Source organism: Netta rufina, assembly GCF_964035555.1.
Source record: "Netta rufina genome assembly, chromosome: 1".
Taxonomy (NCBI): Eukaryota; Metazoa; Chordata; class Aves; order Anseriformes; family Anatidae; genus Netta; species Netta rufina.
In genome coordinates this window covers 49,122,540-49,135,578 of record NC_140123.1, presented here as the reverse complement: position 1 = coordinate 49,135,578, position 13,039 = coordinate 49,122,540, and positions in this window count along the sequence as shown.

The window sequence follows — 13,039 nt, the reverse complement described above, 5'->3', positions numbered from 1 at the left end:
GCAGTCATAGCCACTTTCACTTAATATCATTGTCATAAATATTGGAGCTCCACATTCATAAGTATTTTGGAGATGAAGTGAGAGACCTCCATTTCATGTCTTCTTAGATTTCAAAGTATAAGCTTACATCCTCTGTTTTCTGAGTGGGGTACACAAACTGGCTGAGGAAGAAGCTGTTTGGATGCAGGAGAAGTAACATACTGATTGCTCCAGAGTATGCTGATGAGATTGAATCAACACTGCAATGAGAAAACTCAGGTTCATAGGGCCAAATTCATCAAAATTAAAAGAAATAGTGACTTAAAAGAGAGAAAAAGATAAAAGTTGGGGGTTCCTGTGCCTGTTCAAACAAATAACGGTTTCGTTATAAAGAGCCATTAACTAAGTTACTCGTGTAATATGATGAATATGGACTGAAAAACAGATTTCTGCTGTTATTAGATCTTTATTTGCTTGCAGAGTTTGTCTCTGTCTTAAATTAGTGATCATTCAATTTACATGGTACACTTACAAAGTTAGAAAATGTGATAAAATATCTCAACCTTAGTATGCAAATCCCTCTAGAGTGGCCACTCTCCTTAAAAGTAGGAAAACCATTTTTCAGTCACCAAAAGCTAAATAATTGAATCCAGAACTGAGAGAGGCATGTCTAATTGTGACCCTATTATGTAAAGAGAGAAAACATACCTTTTCTTTGTCCTTATTTCTCTGTTTTGTATTCTCTGTAAGTGTGCATTAGATATTCTAAATGCATACCTTACACATTAAGCTGCATATTAGAATCACATGCAGGGAAGCACAGCTTGTGCATCCTTAGCAGGCTTAGGTATTGAGACAGTTTAAATGAAATAATACCTTTCCACTTACTGAATAAGAGCACATTCAATAACTGAATTATTTAATATTTTTTGTTTGTTTTGTTTTGTTTCGGCAGCTAAAGAGTCTTGCAGTAGGTACTCAGGATAATGACGATCAGCATGATCCAAGAATATTTCTACCTGAAAGTATATTGCTCTTATATACATATACACTTATATACAGCTACCTGGGAAAAATGGCATATTTCAGGCCTTCTATTTTTTGCTGATGTGCTAGAATTACTACATTTGCTTTTTATCAAATCCATAATACACCAAATTCTGTGTGTGTGTGTGTAAAATTAATGTTAGTACAACCTCCAATGCAAGTAAAGTAGAACATAATATTTAATACTGTATTTTCAGGATTTAAAGAGAGCCCATTGGGCTTCTTAAGCCACAGCTAACAAGCTAAAAATATAGTAAGAAAATGAAGCTGGAACCTTCAAACAATGTTAGTGTTAAACCTAAAGACTCAATAAAAAGAACATACTTTGTTTTATTACTCTGTCTATCTGGTATCAGACTGAGAAGGAAAGAAGATGAAAACAGTGAATCTGGGGAAATAATTCTGAAAAAAAAAAAAAAAAGAGAGAGAGAGAGAGAGAAAAAAAGAGAGGTTTATAAAGTATACTGGGGTGAAAAGGTCTTTTTCCAGCATAGAGAGTCAAGGCAGAGTCTGTGTTTTACATTTTAGATTCTGTTCTTGTGTTGTGTCAGCTTTTAGGAAGGAATTCCTTTCACTGAATTCTCCAGGAATAGCTGCAAGAATCTTCCACTAGTAACACTTGAGCAAAGTTTTCCAAATTGTACTCCTGGATTTAGGCAATTATATTTGATGTAATGCTAATTTAGGACACCTAAACTCTCCATATTTTAATGCAACACTCAACATCACACACTTTACTATTTTACTATTTTGAAGCATAATCCATCCCTTTTCAAAATCAGTGGAGTGTTTCTATTAATTTCCATAATAATTGGATTAAGCCCATACAGCTCAATAGAAAAATTACTTTCTTAGGCTTTTATGCAGAATGCATAGATCATGGTAGCAAAAATATCTCTACATGTGTTCTCTATGTTCATATCATCAGACCTTCATCACATGAAATCTGAGGTGTATCACTGTAGTTAATTCTTTCATAAAATTTGAACAAGTTATTTTATGGTTCTTTTGTCCACTTAAAATTCTAAATATATTAATATTGTTTATACAAAAATGGCACTCTTAAAGAAACTTTGATGCAGACTATGGAAGAGTACTCTGCATTCTTTTTGTATGTAACATAAACAGAAATAAAGCCAGACTTTCAAGTTCACAAAATAGTCTTTAACTATCTACATCTAATCTGCAATAATCCGTAACTGAAAGCAAGCAAAAATAAAATAAAATAAAAAAACCTGACTTGTGATGGAAAAAATAATTTAGTAATTATGTTAATTCATTTCGTTATATTACAGAGAAAACAGCTTTAATTGCAATCAATTTACCATTAACTTGTTAATAGATTTTTAGATTTACCAATAACTTGTTAATAGATTTTACTATGGCTTACAGTTAACATTTATAGTTAAATACTCTGTTTCAAAGAAGTAAAAGTCATGCAATATGTAACTGTGAAATTATCTATTAAAATACAACATGTTACCAAGGACATACACTGAGTCAGGGGGTACTTTAATTCATGGAGCATTAAGGAACTGTCAAGATTTAAAACATCTTCATATTAAAGATCTGATGGAAAAATCTAGGGAAAAATGTCATATACACAGTATCAACATAACGTTTATTACTTAAGATCTCTGTGTTGGTGGTGGTGGTGGTGGTTTTGTTTGTTTGTTGTTGTTTTTTTTTTGTTTTGTTTTGTTTTTTTGGTTCAAGATATATTTACCTACTCTAGCACACAGCAGTTCACATCTTAGAGCTCCGTTCCTCACAATTTTCAGATCAAGTACTTAATCTCAGCACTGAGAATGCCTGACTGACTTAATTCCTGAAATACTTTGATGTGAAAGATGAGAGAACTGGTGTGCTCTGGAATTTTGCTCAGAAGTAATCAAGGCTATTTCTAGAATGTCCACATAGGGATTAGTGGTTATCCAAGCTCTGGAAGTGGAGATATAACTTATCTCTGCTGCCATTAAAAATTTTATTTCTACTCACTATTGACATGGCTAGTCTCCTTATAGAAGCACTTAAGTAAGCAGGGCGTGGTAGTTCTAGTATTTATCGCTCACTTTTTTTTTTCCTATTGTGTAGAAAAACAAGTTTTCACAGAACCCATTTGAGTCCTGTGAAACAACATTCTGCCAAAGGGAGTAATTCAGAGCTGTCAAATGTGCCTGCAATAGACACTAAGTAACAGCCACAACAATTCATTCAAATCCCATTGTCTGCAGATGCTCTTATGCTAGCAAGATGCTAGCAAGAGCTACAATTTCTACACAAATCACTATGGTCATCATATTGATTCATATTTCTCTAAATCTATAGACACTCCTATCAAGCGTGCAAAGGCAGAGTGAAGGAAACACTATCAAAACAATAATAATAATAATACTCTAAATACTCCCCACGTCACCTCCCACACTCCTACTTTCACCCCTTCCAAATTCTAAACATTAATTGTCCTGGTTTCAGTTAGGATAGAGTTAATTTTCTTCCTAGTAGCTGGTAGGGTGCTATGTTTTGGATTAGAATGAGAAGAGATAACACACTGATGTTTTAATTGTTGCAGAGCAGTGCTTACACTAAGCCACTTTGCAGCTTCTCGCTCTGCCCTGCTAGCAGGCAGGCTAGGGGTGCAGCAGGAGCTAGGAGGGGACAAACCCATCTGACCCAAACTGGCCAAAAGGGTATTCCATACCATCTGACATCATGCTGAACAATATATAGAGGTGGCTAGCCGGGATGGGAGTACATCTGCTTGGGGATTGGCTGGGCATCAGTCAGAGGGTGGTGAGCAATTGCATTGTGCATCACTTATTTCGTACACAGTACTAGTAGCAGTACTATTATCTTTATTATTATTATTATTATTTTTCTGTCTTAATAAACTCTCTCTGTCTCAACCCACAGGCTTCCTATTTCTCTCACCCATCCCAGAGAGGGAGGGTGAGCAAACGGCTATGTGGTGTGGTGTTTAGCTGCCGGCGGGGTTAAACCACAACAAACCTGAAAACTATTTAGGAAAAAATATTAATCTTACCCCCCTTGACATGTTGGCAAATATTTTATGTAATTCATATGTCTTGTGTGACAAGATACCTGTGGTGTTTTTCCTTGGGTGGGCAGCCAAGCTCCATCTCAGCCGCTCTCTCACTGTCCCTCCTCAAAAGGGAAGGGAGAGAAAACACGATGCAAAGGGCTTAAGGGTTGAGATAAGGACGGGGAAATCTCTCAACAATTGTTGTGACAGGCAAAACAGACTCAGAGTAGGGAGATAATGCGCTTTATTGCCTATTACTAGCAAGCCAGAGAAGTGAGAAACAAAGAAATCAAAAACACCTTCCCCCCCCTTCCACCTCCTCCCCCTGAGCAACACACGGGAACGGGGCATGGGGGTTGCGGTCAGTCTATAGCACTTCAGCACTTCAGCGCTCCTTCTCAGTCACTCTCTTCCCCCGCTCCAATGTGGGGTCTGTACCACGGGATGCCGTCCTTCCCAAACTGATCCTGTGTGAGCACCCCAAAGGCAGCAGCTCTTCAAGAACTGCTCCCACACGGCTCTGTACACCCCCTGGGAGCAAACTGCTCCAACATGGGTCCTCCACTGGCGGCAGCTCCCCCCGGATCCCCTGCACCTTCGTGGGCTCCTCTCCATGGGCTACAGCTCCAGCCTGGGGTCTGCTCCTGCATGGAGAGCCCCCCTCCCTGGGCCGCAGCCTCCTCCAGGCCACATCCACCTGCTCCACCGGGGGCTCTTCCATGGGCTGCAGCATGGAGATCTGCTCCATGTGGGACCCATGGGCTGCAAGCGGACAGCCTGCTCCACCAGGGGCCTCTCCACAGTCCACGGGGGAACTGCTGCTGTGTGCCTGGAGCACCTCTTCCGCCTCCTTCACTGACCTTGGCATCTGCAGGGCTGTTTCTCACTCCTGTTTCTCTCCCAGCTGCTGTTCCTCAGCAGTTTCTTTTGTTTGTTTGTTTGTTTGTTTTCCTTTCTTAAATCTGCTCTCACAATCGTGCAAACAACATCGTTTATTGGCTCAGCTCTGGCCAGCAGCTGGACCCTTGTCTAACATGTAGCAACTTGTGGACTCTTTGCACAGAAGTGACCCCTATAGCCCCCCCGCTACCAAAACCTTTCCACATAAGGTTGCATATTTGACATGTCCATTAAGTCTAAATGTGTAAAATTGATAGACAGTTCCCTATATATATATATATATATATATTTTTTTTTTAATTAGGTCATTTTCCTGTAGGTGGATGAAAGACTTCATGATACATACACAAGTTGAAGTACAAGATTTCTGTAAAATCTATTAATATTCAACTGTTCAATGTAAGATATTTGTAGCATTTACATATTTCAAAGGAAAATAAATGTTTTCAGAAATTTATTTACTTCTAAGATGCTGAAATCTAGCCAATCTCATACACTCCACAGTGCAAAATTATTTCACACATTTTTTGTACACAATAGCAGTTTTCATTAACTAGCCAGAAACTGGTACATTAAAATAGATTTTTCACCTAGGTATTTTTTTCTTTCATTTTTTCCATGTTTTTCTGAATATACATTACAGAATTTACAATATCACTGATTTTCACCTCACTGCTTAGTATCATAAGCACAGTCTTGGCTAAATGCATCATTATCAGAAAGGTCTGTCCCCTGCCAATTCATCCAGTGAAAAGCAATGGTACAGTTGTTAACCAAAAAAGTTTGTCATTAATATCCACTATACTTTAAACTTATTTAAGTGTTGGAAACTTCAGAAGCCACTATTCCAGTTGCTTATAATGTGCTCTTTGTTTTCTGCTTGGCTTATCTTTAAGCACAATACAATCTTAAGGAAGCACGCCCACTCCCTAATGTTTTCCTTAGGAGCCAGAAATGTGTGCTGCAGAGTATTTGTCCAGTCGCAAGTAAAAGTGAAGCCTGTATTATGAAAGCAGGAGGTGTGGGGGGGATGGAGTGGTGGGTTGCAGGACATTATATTCAACCTTAAAGGTTGTAGATCCAGGCTAAACCCAGATTCTAGTTCAGAAGCGTGCAGCTGAAGTCAAAAAGCTCAACTAACAAATGCTTGAGCTTGATCTTGAGCTTGCTTTGTTTGATGGATGGCTTTCTAAGGCTGGTACACCTTGTATTATGAGTACAGGCAGTCTTTTGAAAGTTCACTAAAGTGAAACTAACCATTGTTCGCATACTTTTGTAATGAGAGTATCTTGTTTACTTTAATGGCTTCCCTTCCAAATAGGCATGCTATTTTTCCTCCACCCTGCCATGATTCTTCTTTCTTCATGCATTTCTAAAAAGGGCATTCTCTGTTTCCTTGAATATTTAATTCTTTGAAATTTTTTCAGAGGTAATAAGACTTGGAAGTCCTAGATTTTATTTCAACTAATGCTAACTCTGTTAGTACAGAAGACTTAACTTCATGTACAGCTGGCTTGGGAGACCAGTAGGTAGTGCAGATCTAGTATGTGTATTTACAATGTGTGTGAGAGGGAATAAAAAGGTAAGAGCAAAGTATAGTGTCTGAGCATCCTGACCTTGTAGGTGTGAGACAATGTTGTTGTGCATCTTTACAGTCACTCCTGCATATGGGCAAATATGGGGTACCACAGCCAAAAGTCTGTTTTGAATGCAGATCCAAAATTACATGCATATGACCATGCAGCCTCTAATGGCTTATCTGTAAGAGGAAAACAGTCTACTACTATCTTAATTACTGGAGTAATCATCTCTGATGCATCATCTCTGCTCTGAACACCTCACTGCTGTTCAAAATCATTTAGGCTTATCCATACCTACAGTTTGTGAATGATTGCTGATGTCCCATTCTATCTTGAGTAAAGCAAGTTTGAGAAGAGGTTGTAAATAAGTATTACTGTTCCACTGATATTTTTTGACCGAAAAGACCCCGTTGTTTTTAAAGCGGTAGCATATGAGTCTGAAACAGAAATTGTTAATATCAACAGCAAAAACTCAGATGTAGCCAAGCATTTGTCACAATGAATAGAAAAAGAAACAAGTTGTTTCCCCCAAGACCTCTGAGATATTTAGACTTGAATAAAATATTCATCAACTAAATTAATCAATTTGACTCTTTTTGGGTGGGAATGCTATTGATCAGGTTATATCTTCCCTTTTCCAGAAAGGCATCTGTACATAGTGTTTTGTTTTGTTTTTTTTTTTTTTTAAATAAAAATCTAGAGATTAACAGTTAAAACCTCCTTTTCTTTAATCCTAATTTTACACTGGCTTAATATATATATATAATATATAAAACATATATTTCTAGCTTTAAAATCTTACACAAATTAAAAAGTCTGACTTTGTATTCCTAGTATCTCATACCTCTTTACCCTTTCTGGAGAAGGGAAAGTAATAACAGGAGGGAGAAGAAAACCTGAAACCAGAAAATGGGAAAAATAACATTTCTCAGTTCTAAGAAGCCAAGCTGAAATATTTTGAGCTGAAATTGAAGCATTTTATTAAGTGAAAAATGAAGGGGAAAAATTTCAAAGCAGTTCTGTAGGTGTTTGCCAACTTCTTTCTCTTGCAGCTCTGTCTGCTATGGGTACAGCAATGCTTTTTCTTCTTTTATTTTCTCCTAATAGAGAAAAATATTTTGTAAGATGGAACTTTCATTCAACTACCTCATTTTGAGTGCATTCTTCCTGCACCTCTTCTGGGGTTTGGGGGTGGTGGTGGAATATTCTGCTATTAGTAATATGTGGTGTGATGAGTCTTTGCATCTTAGCTTTTTGTTGATATATACTTCGGTCATACAACTTCAGAAGAATATTATACTGTAAAATATTACTCATAACTCTCGTACATCAATACTTCAGAAAATGTGGATTGGAAATCTTACAGAGAGGAAGACTGTGGGATGCCTCAGTCTGTGCGATATCAGATACACTGTTAGGACAACCACTGCTCTTGTGCAGGGCTTCCAGGAAGTTGGGTGGACTAGAGTCCAGAAAGTCTCATCCACCAAGCGTGTCACTTTGTCATAGAAGGAGGTCAGGTTCGTCAAGCAGGAGCTGCCTTTCATAAACCCATGCTGACTGGGCCTGATCCCCTGCTTGCCCTGTAAGTGCCGCGTGATGACACTCAAGACAATCTGCTCCATGAGCTTCCCTGGCATTAGGTACTCTGCAAGCACAGGGTGTGTGTGTGTATAATTTAAATTTAAGTTAAACAAAAAGTTCTTTTAAGAGTCTACTTTCTATTCTACAGTAAGGTTCTTTATTGATTAGTTTTACTTATTCTTGGGAATAATGGGTCTCATCTTTCTCATTCTGCTTATTCTCTTTTAAACTGTCACATAATTGTCACCAACAAGATGGTGTGTTGCCAGAATTTAATTAAGCTTCTCAACAATGCCATCTGGTGGGGTTAAACCAAGTTTTTTAGAGCTAACATCTGACAACAGAAAAGAATGACAATTGGTAATCTCTTTCAAGGAAAAGGCAAAGCAAAACAAAATTCATTCAGTCACCTTTGCTATTTTAGTAATAATAATTACTAAAATATGATATACCAAAGCCTGTATTTCTTAGATTATCTAAACCACAGCTAGTTATATGCACAGCTTGTGCCCAGACTGAATCTTCGTGCTAATCTTGCCATCTTTCAGGATGACATCCATTATATTCTCACCTTACACCAGGAGATATTTCCTGTCTCTGTATTCATTTACCGTGACCTTATGACATTTATGTGACTGTTGTAGTACAATATGTTAAAGGCCATGTTGGTACAGTTGACATAACTTCACAGGGCTTCCTGGGGTTGTGGGCTCTTAAATATCCCCACAATTTCTATTTAAGTTCCTCAGAGCATCCCTACTGTAGCAAATTAACAAGTTCTTGCCAAACTGAGGGAATGGTTTATTGCAGGAACTGCTTCCTAAGAACTTAATTCAGAGAAGCAATCACAGTTGGCTACCTCTACTCCATATGATTCACCAGCACTGTTTTAAAGACTATATATTTCAGACAATCCTAGATACCTTCATATCACACACTAACACATACCCTTAGACTAAAATGATGCAGGTGTTACTTCTCAGGGTTGAGACATTTCTTTCATACTTTTTTTTTTTTTTTTTTTTTTTCCTCCCCAATACTCATCCTTTCCTGCATAATAATACATTATTATACGTGACACGGATGTACCATGTGGGACCCAGAGAAGACCTGTGCTAAGTTCTGTGTAGAATGGACATAGGAAGGTTGTCCTGGATGTCCCAGAGAGAGCAATCCAAGAGCGTAGAAAAAAACAATCTGTAATACTTGTCAAAATGAAGAGATGAGTATAAAGAGGAGACTCCCTTATCACTGCAAATGTAGCTTGGAAAGTCCCATTTCTCATCTACAGAAGAACACGAGGGTACCAATTTCAAATACAAGCTCTTTGAAAAACTCTTTGAGTTTCAAATGCAAAAATGTTTTTTACATTGTCTCTGAGACACCGTCTTAGAAGAAACAGTAAAACACATAATTTCATCAATAATCTTAGAATATACAAACTGGATGTACAGAAGCCTCTTGGGGCAGTTCTTCAAGCACTGAGTCTTGCAGAAGAAAAGGAGTGAATAGTCAAGGCAACCGTGTTAAAATCCTTACTCATCTCTGGTTCAAAGACATATAGCCTAGTGGCTGGGTCACTCGCCTCCTACAAAGTGAAACACCAGGGTCACAGGTTCAAGCTACAGCCTGGGATGCTTTGCTAGCTTCTTTTGAACTGGCAGTATACCCAGGAGGCCAGGAAGGTCAATGGCATCCTAGCTTGTAGCAGGAATAGTGTAGTCAGCAGGACTAGGGAGGTGATTGTCCCCCTGTACTCTGCTCTGGTGAGCCTGCAGCTTGAGTACTGTATTCAGTTTTGGGCCCCTCAGTACAAGAAGCACATAGAGGCCCTGGAATGTGTCCAGAGAAGGGCTAGTAAGCTGGCAAAGGGCCTGGAACACAAGTCCTATGAGGAGAGGCTGAGGGAACTGGGGTTATTTAGTCTAAAGAAGAGGAGGCTCAGGGGAGACCTTCTTGCTCTCTACAACTACCTGAAAGGAAGGTGTAGGGAGCTGGGAGTTGGCCTCTTTTCCCACATAACTCCTGATAGGACTACAGGGAATGAACTCAAGTTGTGCCAGAGGAGGTTCAGGTCAGAAATTAGGAGACATTTAATCTCAGAAAGAGTAGTCCCAGATTGGAATGGGTTGCCCAGGCAAGTGGTGGAGTCACCATCCCTGGGGGTGTTCAAGGGAAGGTTGGACGTGGTGCTTAGGAACATGGTTTAGTGGGTGACATTAGTAGTAGGGTGATAGTTTGACCAGATGATCTTGAAGGTCTCTTCCAACCTCAATGATTTTATGATTCTATGAAAACAAAACAAAACAGAATACAAACCCACATTTCTATGACTATTTATATCTCTTGCATTAACTTGCTGAGAGGGACATTAGTTCATTCAGTCAGCTGAAGAATAGTAAGGAAGGGAATGTGATGAATTCAGGAGTGCTTATAAAAAAAACAAACATATTAGTGACAGAATAAGGAATTATGTTAGATTTGCACTGCTGTTGCCTTTTGGAAGGAGAAAACACAGTATTAACAAAGTGTGCATAAGCCAAACAAGAAGAGGTGTGCCAGGCTGCAAATCAAGGAAATAGGCACAAGGAATGCAGATCAGGCAGTCATGAGAGAGGAAAAAAAAAAAAAAAAAAAAAAAGGCTGAAAGCTGTCTTCCATTGTCAAAAAACATCTTGTTGTAGATCATGGAAATTAAAGTGCTGAAAAGCAGCGCAGGACATCAAAAATCTTTACTGTCAAAATGTTGAGCAGATGCTAAGACTTATAGAAAAAATGAATGCTGACACTTCAGCAACTGATGGCAACTGATTGAGGAGCTAGATTAAACAATTCACTGAACAATGTTTAATTAGGATATAATAAATGCTTGTAGTGATGGTGACTATTCAGTCTTCTCCAACTCAGAGCTTTTTGCTGACAGCAGTTATCAAGGAAGTAATCTGAATGCCCAAAGTACAGAATTTATATGCGCATATTTGAAACAATGCTCATTACACCTACTATTGAAACAGGCCTCTAGTGCTACAAGAGTAACAGTAGAAGCCTAACTGGACTAGACTTTTTATGTCTAAAACATTTTTGTTGTTCATTTTGGTAAGCACCCTCAAAAGACCAGAAGTGCTTAAAAAAAAGTTAAAAAGTTGTATCTTAGGGTATGGTAGAACTAATAACATCAACAAGTAGAGGAAACTCAGAGGAGATAGGAATAAACTAAAAGAATGAAAGAATGTCACGCTTCTTGTGCTTCTTGCAAGTTCATCCTTTCCTCCTTGCTTGTTTTACTCTGGCAACTCTTTTTTTTTTTTTTTTTTTTTCTGTGTTGTATTTTAGGCAATCACTTCTGGTTCCTAGGAATTCTCTTTCTGACACTTTGACATGCATTTTCAGCAGTATTTAAATCTTTACTGTGCTCCATAGCCAGGAAATTTGTCTGTTGCCTAACCTTTTCTCTTTAAAGTAATATAATACAAATAGTATCATACAAACAAGCACTGCAGGTTGCAAAAATTAAAATACATGTTGTACAATAGACCCTTCCCTCATTCATCCAATTCTCATTAAATTATATTGAGAAGCCCAGAAAACAGGGCTGGTAAACACGCCAGTTAACACACCAGCTACATGTAGTTAACACACCAACTATTTGTTGTTTACAGAGTCAGACTTCTGCATCCCTATGCACTTTCCTGATCAAGGAAGGTGTATACCTTCAACCCCTTTCTACACAGGGATCTGCTTTGTAACCACAGAGTATTTATTTAATTGTTGCTAGGAATAACAACAACCAGGACCAACAAAAAGTGATTTACCAATCAGGTGTTTTTTTGTTATTGTTGTTATTTTGTGTGTGTGTGTGCAGTTTTGAGTTCCACTGTATAAAAAGGATGTTAAGGTTCTTGAAAGCATCCAGAGGAGTGTAACAAATCTGACTAAAGAGCTAGAAGGCATGTTCTACAAGGAGAGGCTGAGGATACTCGGTTTGTCTAGTTTGGAGTAAAGGAGGCTAAAAGGTGACCTTGTTGCTCTCTACAGCTTCCTGGGGAGAGGAAGTAGAGAGGAAGGTGCTGGTCTCTTCTCCCTGGTAACCTATGATAGGACATAAGTGAACAACAAAAAGCTGCTCCAGGGGAGGTTCTGGCTGATATAAGGAAACAGTTCTTTACCATGAGAGTGTTAAAGCACTGGAACAGGCTTCTTAAAGAGGTGGTTGATGCCTCATTCCTGTCATTGTTCAAAAAACAATTGGATAATGCCCTCAATAATACGCTTTAACTTTTGATTAGTCCTGAAGAGGTCAGGCAGTTGGACTAGATGAGCATTGAAAATCTCTTACAACTGAAACATTCTACTCCTATTCCATTTCATTCCGTTCCATTCCATTCTGTTACGTTCCGTTATTCTGTTCTAGTCTAGTCTAGTCTAGTCTAGTCTAGTCTAGTCTAGTCTATTCTGATTTTCTCCCCTTCCCCTTCCTCTTCCCTTCCTTTCCCTTCCCTCTTCCCCTTTTCTTTGGTCTCTAAAGAATGAGAGAAGCCATGACAAATAGAGGGCAGAGGTGAATAGCTCTTTAAGTATATTAAGACTAATTGCTTCTACAGCCTACAAGAAGAATGCAAGACAGATTCAAGTTTAACCATTCGTTTCAGTACCCTTAACTAGGGTATGTCTGTCAAAATATCTTAAAATAATCACTGAAACCATAATTTAAAGTAAATGTAAAATTACTGATGAAACATGCAATCAGGATTAAAACAAGATAGAAGAAAAAAAAAAAAGAGCATGACAGAGTGATTATGAAAGGAAAGGAAAGAAAGGAAAAAGTACCACTAATGGGGAAAAAAGGCAAATATTTCTTGCTATTTCCCCCCCCTCAAAAAAAAAAAAAAAAGAAAAAAAAAAGAAT